The 12176-nt window shown below is 37.5% G+C and overlaps 1 pseudogene; it reads right to left on the reverse strand.

Moving 5' to 3' along the window:
* Window positions 1-9059: 9059 nt before the first annotated feature.
* Window positions 9060-9515, reverse strand: LOC112395134 (60S ribosomal protein L23a pseudogene; annotated as a pseudogene).
* Window positions 9516-12176: the final 2661 nt, after the last annotated feature.

A 12176-nucleotide genomic window follows, 5' to 3' on the forward strand; every position in this document is an offset into this window, starting at 1 on the left:
GATCCCTTTCCTCCTCCTAGTCATGGGGGTCCCACCAATGCTTGGTGCTGCAGGAGAGAAATGAGTTTCTCTAGGAGTGTCCTGCAAACTAGAGAAGCCAGGAGCTCACTCAGGCTCTCCCTTTCCCCCAGGGGAAAAGTCACCACTGCCTAGTTCAGCCTCACACTGTGCCCCCTTAGGGGGAGGGACAGTGCTGGCAAAGCTCCTCTTACCCTCTCCACTGTGTCCAAACTTGTATAATTTTTTGTTCTAATGAAGTACTGGAAGCTGTCCTCAGTAATCCTGGACTTCTACAGAAGTTCTCTCATCAGTGGGTATCTGGCCAAGTCAGCACTCTCTAGCTGTCCCTGACTGTGGCCAAGAGAGTTTGAGCTGGTTCATAGATTCCTACTGGTTCTGCAGCCTATATGAGGTCTGTCTGCCCATTACCTGATGCAAAGGTGGGTGAGACTCCTCCCAGGTCCCTTGGCATATGGTGCTGGATTCAGCATCTCCCACAGAGGTACATTTGTTCAGGGATGGATGATGAATTTTAGCTGTTAAGTGGGGGAACAAATAGGAGGGACTCCTCATACTGCCATGATGCTGACATCATTCCCTGTAGGACACTTTGCTTAACTGCTTATCCACTGAGAGACATCTGGGTCGACTCCAGTTTTTGACTATTATGAATAAAACTGCTATAAACATTTATGTTCAAGTTTTTATGTTGATGAATGTTTTTATTTCTCTAGGAGTAATATCCAAGAGAGCATTTATTGGATTGTGTGGTAGTTGCATGCTGAGTTCTTTTAAGAAGCTACTAAACTGTTTTCCGGAAAGTCCATGTTTCACATTCCTATCAGTAATGTATGAGTAATCCAGTTTCTGTCCATTCTAACCAACATTTGGTATTGTCACTATTTTCTAAAGCCATTCTGGTAGATGTGGTATCCATTGTGGTTTTAATTTGTATTTCTCTAATGGCTAATGAAGTTGAACATGTTTTCATGTACTCATTTGCCATCTGTATATCATCTGTGGGAAAATGTCCCTTCTTATCCTTTACCCATTTTCTAATTGGATTGTTTTTAACTCTTGAGTTTTGATAACTCTTTACATAATCTAGATACTGTCCCTTGTTAGATATGTAGTTTGTATGTACTTTCTCCCAGTGTGTAATTTTCCTTTTCATTCCCTTAATTTGTCCTTTAACAGAGAAAATGCTTTTAATTTGGAAGTACAATATATGAGTACTTCTATAAATTATACTTTTGGTATCAAGTTTAATAGGATTAAAAGGATCTATGCCTTCCCCTAGATCCCAAAGATACTCCTGTGTATTTTTTCTAACATGAGATAAAACAAAATAAACTGATACCACATTTGGAAGGGGTATACAAGAAAGGAAATCAGGGTGTGAAAAATTTTAAAGGTAAACTTAGGCAACCTGCACCAGACAAGGCTGCACGAGAAACATGCCACAATTCACTTTTCAATAGCTGAATAGGGTCATAATCTTGGGTCTGAGCTTCCTCTCCTACAAAACAAGGAACAAAACCATCAATATGGATTTACTGTCTGTAATATTTACTATATTTACTAATATTTACTTTAATATGATCAGCAATTCATAAATCTTTTTTCTTAAAGTGAAAAATAATTATTTTTACTATAGGTACAATATAATCTACAAATATGTGTGTATATCTGTATATAGATAGATCCAAAAGTTCAGTCATTCCATCATTATATCATGATACGTGATAAAATATTTCATTCTGGAAGTAATTTGTTTAACGTAACAATGATATGGATCCTATAGTCAGACTTACTGAGATTTAAAACCTGAATTTGGCAATTAGTAACTGGTCAACCTTGCTTCTGTTCTGTTTTTCTCAAACTAGAAAATGAGAAAAAAGTGAGAAAAACGTATTCAAAATTCCTAGCAGGGGCCTAGCAAAATATATGATATCAATACTTCATTACCTAAGAGTAAAAATGTTTATCCTTTATATTATTTTTTTTTCATTTTCTGATTATTTTTCTCAAATTGTGAGCGACAGGGTTGGTTAGGAGATATGGAGAAAAAAGAAGGTCTGGGGTAAAAGTAAGGAAAGAATATAGCATTATTCGCCAGTGCCTGTGGGTATGCAGAAAACTGTGGGTAAACTTGTTTGCAGCTTTCCATATAAAATAAATGAATTATAAAAAGAAGATCATAATAGCCTGATCATGAAAAACTGCTACTGAAGTTTATTTGCACCCATGATATCGTATACCTGAGGGGAAAATGTATTAGAAAATGATCACTTTGGGTTGATTCTCTGTTTTTTTTGTTTGTTATTTTTTGTTTTTCCTGTAATAAATAGCTTCTGATACTCTAATTGTCTTCTGTTTTCCTTAGGGTATCACACTTAGTAGAGTCCTTAGACTCTGCCCCAATTATAAAATTCCTAGAAGTCCCCCTTCTGAACTTCATTGAACTGCTTCTAAAGGCAGTTAACCAGTGATCAGAGGAGGGCCACCTACTGTTAAGCCGTACATCAAAAGACAGCACAGTGAAGGCAGTTTATTTTCTTGCTATTGTATTTGCCACCCCACGGAGGGAGGTGCAATACTTGTTGGTGCTTGCTTTCTTTTAATTTGTGGAGATGATACAGTGCAAGTAAAATGACCTCAGACAGTCCCTCAAAGAATGAAACTCTCTCCAAAATGCCTGAGTGCTCACTGCTTAGAGAATTTGAAATTAAATCTTCTGTGGAACTGCATAAAAATAGATCATAAGATTTCTTTTCTCTATTAGTATAGAAAGCATCCATGGAGTATCAAGTGAGAGAGGTTCATTTTTTAAAATTATACATATGCCAAAAATATATACTCTTTTTATACTTTTTATAATATGTAGTAACCATTTCTTCCCAGTGATTCAAATTTTCTTGGGAATTTTAATATCACAATTTAAATTTTTATATATTTATAATTTTAAAATTGTATATTTTATATAATATGTAGTAATGACTTTTTACAATGATTCAGATTTTGTTGTGAATTTTAATTGTGCAATTTAAATATAATTGTATAATTAACAATTACAGAATCAAGTTGAACAGTACATGCAATTTTCTTGTAGTGATTGTTTACATTTTACTGTGAACTTGTCAGTGACAGAGACACGATTAGAAATTATATCCCCTGAATTTTTTCTGAGAATCTATTCCTTCATACTGTGCAGTTGTTCATCTGTCCTTAAATAATGAATCTATCTGTGGTTGTCACAGCACTTCTTAATATCATAAACAAAGGAATTACAACAAAAAAAGCTGAGCTAATACTGTTCTAGTAATGTTTAGTTTGAAGTAGGCTAAGTGAATATTTCAGTTTAGATATGCAATTTTTTCCTGCTTCCTATGTTTAATTTGTTTTATTTCACTGCCACGGATACACCTTGAGTATAAATTATTGCTCCTAAAGCAAGGGACTGATAATTATCAGAGCTTTATTAGACTTATACAAATTCTCAGTGAAACTATTTAAATATGCTATATCATTAGCTGCAGTAAAAATGAAATAGAAATCTATATAATACTGTTATGATTTCCTTAAATTATGTAAGGGGATTATAAGCCAATAGTAGTATTAATCTTTAATAATTTTACCTCAATTTTAGTGATGATTTATCTGCACTCAAATATGCCATTACTCCAAATTCTCATTTATACATTTAATTTCATAATATGCTTATTATTTACCTTGTAAGGTAGGAAGCAGATTGCACTCTCTTTATTTTAAATATTCAAGGAAATATAGGAGACTGCTATTTTAGGTCATCTTTTGCTCTAGTAACAGAAATCACCAATAGCTCAGTGGCTTACAAATGCAGTTTTTTCTTTGCTCACATTACATAAAGGATATGGGTCAACTACAAGTCTTCTTCTGGTCTCTCCTGGTTTTTCTGGGCTTGGCTGGACTCAGCTCTATGTGAGTTCTCACCCTGGAACAAAATTTGGAGGAACAGTGACTATCTAGGTCATTTTGTTTTTACGGTGAAAGGCAGAAGTTCCATAAGCTATGAAATACATTAAGGCATTTCACTCAGATACAACAAACGTCACATCTTTCATACCTCATTAGTCAAAGCATGTCAAATGTTCAAGAGTTGCAACTCAATGTTTTGTCAAGGTCTATTATACCTACAGAGAAGCATGACAAAGAATAAGAGGGAATGAATGATTGTAAACAAATAATACAAATTACTATGATTATCCTCCAGTCCCAACTTTGCCTACCTATTTTTGTGCCTTCAAACTATAGTCCTGATATATTCAGGTTCTATAACTGTTAACACTTTATCCCTGATGACTTAAAGGAAAACCCCCTTTCAGATGAAAACATTTTGATCAACTAATATTTGATTGTTTCACTTCATGTTAAAGGATCTCAGTATTTCAGAATCCTAGCTTCCAGGTTGATAAGTATAAGCAGGAAGATAAAAAGGGTTATCTCTTCAAAAATAAGAAATTATGTGAGGTATTATACATAAAATCATAATCACCCTGTATTTTGTTTAATAAAGTTTAAGGATTTTTTCCAACACTAACTAAGCTTTCCTCCATAAATACAAATGACAATATATTTAAACTAGAATTAGGTTCACTTACTATAATACTAAGTTTGGTAAAATTGATATTTGCTAAAATGCATGTTTGAAATCAGTACAGTTAAAAGAAGAGAAGGAGGAAAAAAAAAACAAAACCCTGCAACTCAGACAAATACATCTACCAGTTGGTGGCATGAATTCCCATACTATTCCCATAAGTATAAAACTGGACAAGAATACTATTACATGACACTAGAAAATGACCAAAGTTAGATGATATTTTGAGAAGTGTTTCCTCATGAAGGAGAAGCACTGCCTCAAGTAACAGTGATTGCATTCGTGGGCTTCTTGTCTCAGGCCATTTCCACACCCCTAGAAATGGATGTCTTGATCCAGAGTATGTGGCATAGAAGAGAGCATATTAATGGAGAGATTCTGGAAGTGAGAAAGCTATAGAAAGTTAAAGATTAACAGCAAGACTGCAGTAGCAGCAACAGCAACTCTTCTCATATTCTTCAGTGAGTGCTGAACAGGAAAAGTAGGTAAGGGGCCCCAGCGGATGCTGGGGAAAACAGAAGATCTGGGGAGTTTGCAAATTTAATGCACCTTTGAATGCATTTTCCAAGGAACACAGATTGAGCAGCATAAGGTGGAACCTTTTGAGACTTGAGGTGAATAATCCCCTTTACGAATATTGGTGACTTCTAAACTGTGCAGGTATAGAGAAGACCACTAGGGAGCCAGGAAAATAATGAGAATAGATATCTGTGGCCGCACACTGCAGTGAAGACAAAATAATTGCCTACTGAGATAAATACCAACAGTTCTCATAGCACAAATTACAATCTGAGTTAAACAATAATTTATCTACAATGTCCAGTTTCCAACCAAAAAAATAGTAGAAAGGGTGGGAATAAATTAGGAGTTTGGGATTAAAATATACACACTACTATATATAAAATAGATAATCAACAAAGACTTTATAGCACAGGAAACTATACTCAATATTTTGTAATAACCTATAAGGGAAAAGAATCTGAAAAAAATATGTATATTCATATATATATATCTGAATCACTGTGCTGTACACCTGAAACTAACACAACATTGTAAATCAGCTATATTTCAATAAAAAAATTTAAAAAACAAAAATATTAGACATGTACAGAAACTGAAATGTGAAACTCAGGAAGAAAAGCAGTGACCAGAAACTGATTCTGAATGGGGCCAGACAATAATTTATTAAAGAAAAGTCTTCAAAGAAAACATTATAAATGTGTCCAAAAAAGGGAAGAAAATTATTCCATTATCTAGTTACCAAATACAGAAAATTAACAGAAAAATGGAAACTTTAAGAAAGAACCACATGGAAATTCTAGAGACAAAATTTATAATGATAGCAATGAAAATTTCACAAGATAGAATCAACAGCAAATTTGAGTCTATGGAAGAGAGAAATGGTGAACTTGACTATAGACAGTTATCCAGTTATCCCTTCTGGAGAACAAAGAAATAAAGATTGAAAAAAAAGGAACAAAATCTTATAAATCTGTTAGAACATATCAATTGTTCCAACGTTTGTGAAATTATAGTTTCAAAAGAGAGGAGAAAAAGAAGTAGAAACAATGCTCAAATTAATAATGGCCAAAAAGAATCCCAGATTTGTTTAAAACATTGATTTACAGCTGCATGAAACTCAAGAAATTCAAAATAAAATAAAAGCAGCATACCACACTGTGGTACTCTAGACATAATACTCCCTAAAGATGTTCATGTCTTAACCTCCGGAATCCATAAATATGTTACTTTACATGGCAAAAGAGATTGCAGAAGTGCTTGAATTAAGAATTTTGAGATGTAAAGATTACCCTGCGTTATCCCTGATGACCCCAAGCAATCCCAAGGGCTCTGATAAGAGGGAGGTTGAAGGGACAGAGTAAGAAAAAAGATGTATGGTAATAGAAGCAGAGCTGGAGTGACCTACTTTGTGGACAGAAGAAAGAACCGCAAGCTAAGGACTGTGGATAGATTCCATAAACTGGAAAAAAAGGAAACAGATTCTCCCCTGGAGCCTCGAGAAGGAATAAAACACCACCAGCACCTTGATTTCAGCCTGGTAAGACTCATTTCAGGCTTATGACCTCAGGAACTATAAGATAATTAATTTGTGTTGTTCTTAGCCATAAAATTTGTGGTAATTTGTTACAGCAGCAGTAGAAAATTAATATGCATATATACACACATCATAGTAAGACTGGCAAAAGTCAAAAATAAGGAAAACATAGGTAAAATAGTAAGAGGAAAACAGCATCTTACATATTTGGGAGCAATACTCTAAACAGCTGACTTCAAATCAGGAAAAGTAGAGGCCAGAAGACAATAGGATGACATACTCAGTGAGCTAGGTAAAGCATCCTAACAACAGAGTTAGACAGCAAGACCTTAGATTTTAAAGGTCCAGTCATGTTGAAGGCTGTTTCCACTGCCTTTAACGTTCAGACCTTGGCCCCCTGTTTATAGACTGGTGCCTTGATATTCTTCCTTGGACCAGTGATCGCTTGATTTATTTATTATTACTAAAATGTTGTCTCACACACGAAAAGATAAATATGTGAGGTAATGAATGTATTAATTGACTAGATGGGAGGAATCCTTTCATAATGTAGATCCAAGTCACCATGAGGTGCGTTTTAAATAGCTCACAATTTTATATGTCAATTATACTTCAGTAAAGCTGAACAAAAAAGAAAGCAGGTGTTCCCTAACCTTTTCTGAGGCTCATCTATAAACAGGCAACAATTTCTGTAGTTTGAACAGGTCATAAATTATGTCACTCCTAACCCCTTATACAAGGGTAAACATGGAATCACGATGTTTCTTGGAACTAATTTGTAGGCTTTGTGAAAAGTCATTTTGATTTTAGGTTAGGAATTCTATACAGAGAGTAATGTGAAGCTCATGACAGCTGTCTTTCACTCTATTTAAAGAGAAGCTATCATCAAATTCAGTGCAAGGAATGCAAAGGGCACCCACAAAATAGAGACATAAAACTCTAATGTAGGGCTTCCCTGGTGGTGCAGTGGTTGAGAGTCCGCCTGCCGATGCAGGGGACGCGGGTTCGTGCCCCGGTTCGGGAAGATCCCACATGCCGCGGAGCATCTGGGCCCGTGAGCCATGGCCGCTGAGCCTGCGCGTCTGGAGCCTGTGCTCCACAATGGGAGAGGCCACAACAGTGAGAGGCCCGCGTACCGAAAAAAAAAAAAAAAACTCTAATGTAATTACTTGAGCTCCTAAATCTAGGCATACCTGATGAAGCATTAGCATAACATTCTGTTACATAAACATACATTCCATTTTTGATATTAATAAAAAATCATTTTTATATCACATTTGATGCACAAGTCCTTCATAATATTGAAATTGGATCTCAGAGCAGGTCGTTGTAAATGGCAAACCATAAAGTCTGGAACAGACTGGATTAAAATAGGGTAGAAGATAGTGAAGATTTTGTTACTCTCTTACTTTAAATTGTTACTCTGCTTATTCTACTATAATATAGCCCTCAGTTTTAAGTATTATAAGTTTTATTCTCAGATTGGGCTAAGGGCAAAAAATCCTAATTTACTCTAACCGTTGTAGAAGGAGCACATCTGTTAATAGCAGGGATAATTTTTTTTTAAAAATGAGGTCCATATTAAAAATATGAATGGATAACTATTGTCATTGCAGTTACTAGTTCTGAATTATTTGAAAAGATACACAGCTAATGAAATCTTGAGAAATTATTGACAAGAAGATTAACAAATAAGAATCTATGATTTCTCAACCTCTGAATACAGCTCAGTTCTTATACCTGTGAAAAAGAAAGCCTCACTGTTAACACCATCCAGCTCTGGAAAGTGAAGTCCTCCTCTACACTCCTTTTAGATATAAACATGGATGGAAGAGCAAAAAATATTCACTCAGAGAAAATTACAAGAGTGGATAGATTTCTGGTGAAAGTGCTCACTTCACAGCTCGAAGACCTTGGCATTTCACTCTAGCACAATGTAGTATATGCTATGGAGTTGGGCCCACTCTCTGTTCCTCTTTTTGTACCTGTGTGCCCTTTTTTATGATGAAAAAATTTATATTTAGAATTAGCCAGCTGGATTCTGTTTATTTTTTTCTTTTTTTAATTTAATTTTTATTTTATATTGGAGTATAATTGATTTACAATGTTGTGTTAGTTTCAGGTGACAGCAGAGTGATACATATGTCTATTATTTTTCAGATTCTTTTCCCTTATAAGTTATTATAGAATATTGAATAGAATGCCCTGTGTTATACAGCAGGTTCTTGTTGTTTATCTGTTTTAAATATAGTAGTGTATATACATGAATTCCAAACTCCTAATTTATCCCTCGCCCCACCTTTCCCCTTTGGGAACCATAAGTTTGTTTTCTATGTCTGTGAGTCTGTTTCTGTTTTGTAAATAAGTTTAGAAGAACCTAATTTTGTTGGCAACATCCAAAGCATCAGTCAGGACCTAGTGGAACATATGCCTTCTTCTCTCCATCGGGCTTGATTAGGGTATTGACCTTGGCCACTTCCATGTCATAGAGCTTCTCCACAGCCTGCTGGATTTGGTGCTCTTGGGGTTGATGTCATGATGAACGCAAGTCTGTGGTTTACTGTTGTCTTCTACCTTCTACATGACTGACTTAGTAGTCAGGGGGAGCTTGATGATGGCATAGTGGGGGTGGTCTTCCAAGGATATTTGGGCCGCCTTCAGAGCTGCTGTGTCTGGGGTCTCTAGAAGGTGGGTGACCTATGGGTCTTCGATTTTTGTGTGGCTGTGGACACCTTTTAGTGCTGCCTTCTTGGCCTTCAAAACCTTTGCTTTGGCTTCAGCTTTGGGAGGGTCAGGAGTTTCCTTCTTTCCTTTCAGCCACATCTTTGTGAAAAGCTTGTCCTTTTCTTAAATGAGAATGTTTATTATGATTATTCAGTAATCCTTCTTTTTGTGCTGTGTGTTTTGGAGTTTATTAAACATAACACCTAGTCTAAAGACCGTAGAAAGTCTAAATTGGGATCACGATGACACTAAAGGAGAAATAAATGTCATCTGGAGAATATGAACTCTGAGAAAAACTGACTTCTATAATCATCTCTAGATGTAATAACTGGACTTGACTTTACATTGTTTCCTAAAGTCAGAAGATATATACTCCTTAAGATGTTTTCTCCAAAACTCCTCCTTGCTATACTTCCGTAGTTTGGCCAGAAGTGTGTCACAAGATTGTCTCTAGTTGCAAGTAGAAACTGGAAAGATACTGCTAACTACAAAAATTACAACCCATAATTACAGGTTTTTTTTTAATAAGAGGGAAGTAGAGAATTACAATTTAGTAGAAGACTATTCATAATTGCCTATTCAGAAAATGAAATCATTGAGTTCCAGTTAATGACAAGAGACTTCTATAAATGATCATTTGTTACCATAATGAGAAGACTTCTAAATTACTGATAAACATTGCAAAATTATTCTTTCATGGATTTACAGAATGGTGGATTACTTACTTAAGGATCTGTCTTCCCCTCACCTGGGAATTGGAACTTCATCACTATTTACAGGACTGCTGTGAGGGCTGCAGTGTTTTTATGTGGACCCCGCTCTCTGGGCACAGTGGGTTGTTCTCTGTGTGTGCATTCTGTTTATTGAAAAGCCAAATAGTTAATGGTTTTGAGCTGCATCAGTTGAGATAACTAGGTTATGTTGCAGTAATCAACAGTAAAAATTCTTAGAGGCTTATAGCCATGAGCGTTTTCATCTTGTGGGTTCATCTCAGACTGGCACAAATTCTGCTTTTCACTGTCTTCATGTTGGGATCCAGACTGACTGAACGACCTTGATCTGTAATTTCACTGGTCTTATGTAAAGGGGAAAGATGCACGGCTGTCCCTGGGCTAGCTCTTAAAGCTTTTGATTGCAAGTGTCACATGACATTTTTACTCAAATTCTTTAACCAAGGCAAATTATAAGACCCCTTCTAAATTCAAAAGGGCAGGGGATCAGTGAATATTTTGAGCAATAATAGAATATTCTTCAAAAGACACTGAGCACTGCATAGGTTAAATTCTGACTCTGTCATTTAACCACAATGCTACTTTTTGTTTGTTTGTTTTTTGTTGTTGTTTTTTTGTGGTACGCGGACCTCTCACTGTTGTGGCCTCTCCCGTTGCGGAGCACAGGCTCCGGACGCGCAGGCTCAGCGGCCATGGCTCACGGGCCCAGCCGCTCCGCAGCATGTGGGATCTTCCCAGACCGGGGCACGAACCCGTGTCCCCTGCAACGGGCAGGCGGACTCTCAACCACTGCGCCACCAGGGAAGCCCAACAATGCTACTTTTTAGACAAGTTAGAACATGTTTCTTGTGTATCACACTCTTCATTGAAAAGTCAACATAATTCTGGTTACAACTTACACAGAATTGACCTGAGGATTCAATAAAATTGTTAGGTAGTCAGACATTAGCAGCAAGGAGGTGACAGTGGTGAGAAAAAGAAGAAGAATAAATCAAGTCACACACCCAGCCGTCTGGGGACTCTCCCTTGACCCCATTCAGATCGGGCTGAAAGTATGGTCGTGTGGTGGGCAGCTTATCCTGATAAAGAGGGACCACAGGAATACGAGGGGACTTCCCTGGGCTGCGCATGACCAGACCAGACAGGTGTATAACCTATAGTAAACCCAAACTCCTTATACCATAATTATAATAAAATCTACCTGTGGTTTTGCCCCCCTGAGTGGGCGTTTCTTAGCGATTCAAGGATGAGAGCATGCGCAGCAGTAAACTTGTTACACAGCTCGGGACGTCAATCAAATAATGATCCCCTGTCACTCACCCCTGCCTCCCTGCAAAGTGCTCCTTAGAAGCGCCCTTAAGCTTGTATAGAAATGCTGCTTTCAATTCGCAGAAACAGCTCTCTCTCACCCTGCTTCCCTGCAAAATGCTCCTTAATAGAGCCCTTAAGCCTGTACAGGAAGGTTGTTTTCATTTTGCGAAAACAGCCGCCCGCGCGCTCGCTCTCTCTCTCTCTCTCTCAGAGTGTACCTTTGCTTCGATAAACTTTGCTTTGGGTTTGCTTCACTTTGCTGAAACAGCCCGCACGCTCTCTCTCTTTCTCTCTCCCTCTCTGAGAGTGTACCTATGCTTCAATAAACTTTGCCCTGTGCTTAAGCGTAATGTGGTAGCTTGCAATTCTTTGTTTACTACTGTGGAACAGAGATTGCTTGTCCGGGGCGGTACGCGGGCCTCTCACTGTTGTGGCCTCTCCCGCTAAGAAGCACAGGCTCTGGACGCGCAGGCTCAGCGGCCATGTCTCACGGGCCCAGCCGCTTCGCGGCATGTGGGATCTTCCCGGACCGGGGCACAAACCCATGTCCCCTGTATCGGCAGGCGGACCCTCAACCACTGCACCACCAGGGAAGCCCCGGGGCCTTCCTTTGACCTCTGTTGAAGCTATTTTGTTACAGCACACGGATGCCCCGTGACAAAATAACGGCTAGAAAATGCATAGCACAGTATTTGGCCTCAAAGCATCAACTTTAAAC

The sequence above is a fragment of the Neophocaena asiaeorientalis genome, unplaced genomic scaffold, assembly GCF_003031525.2.
Source record: "Neophocaena asiaeorientalis asiaeorientalis breed wild unplaced genomic scaffold, Neophocaena_asiaeorientalis_V1.1 scaffold25, whole genome shotgun sequence".
Classification (NCBI taxonomy): Eukaryota; Metazoa; Chordata; class Mammalia; order Artiodactyla; family Phocoenidae; genus Neophocaena; species Neophocaena asiaeorientalis.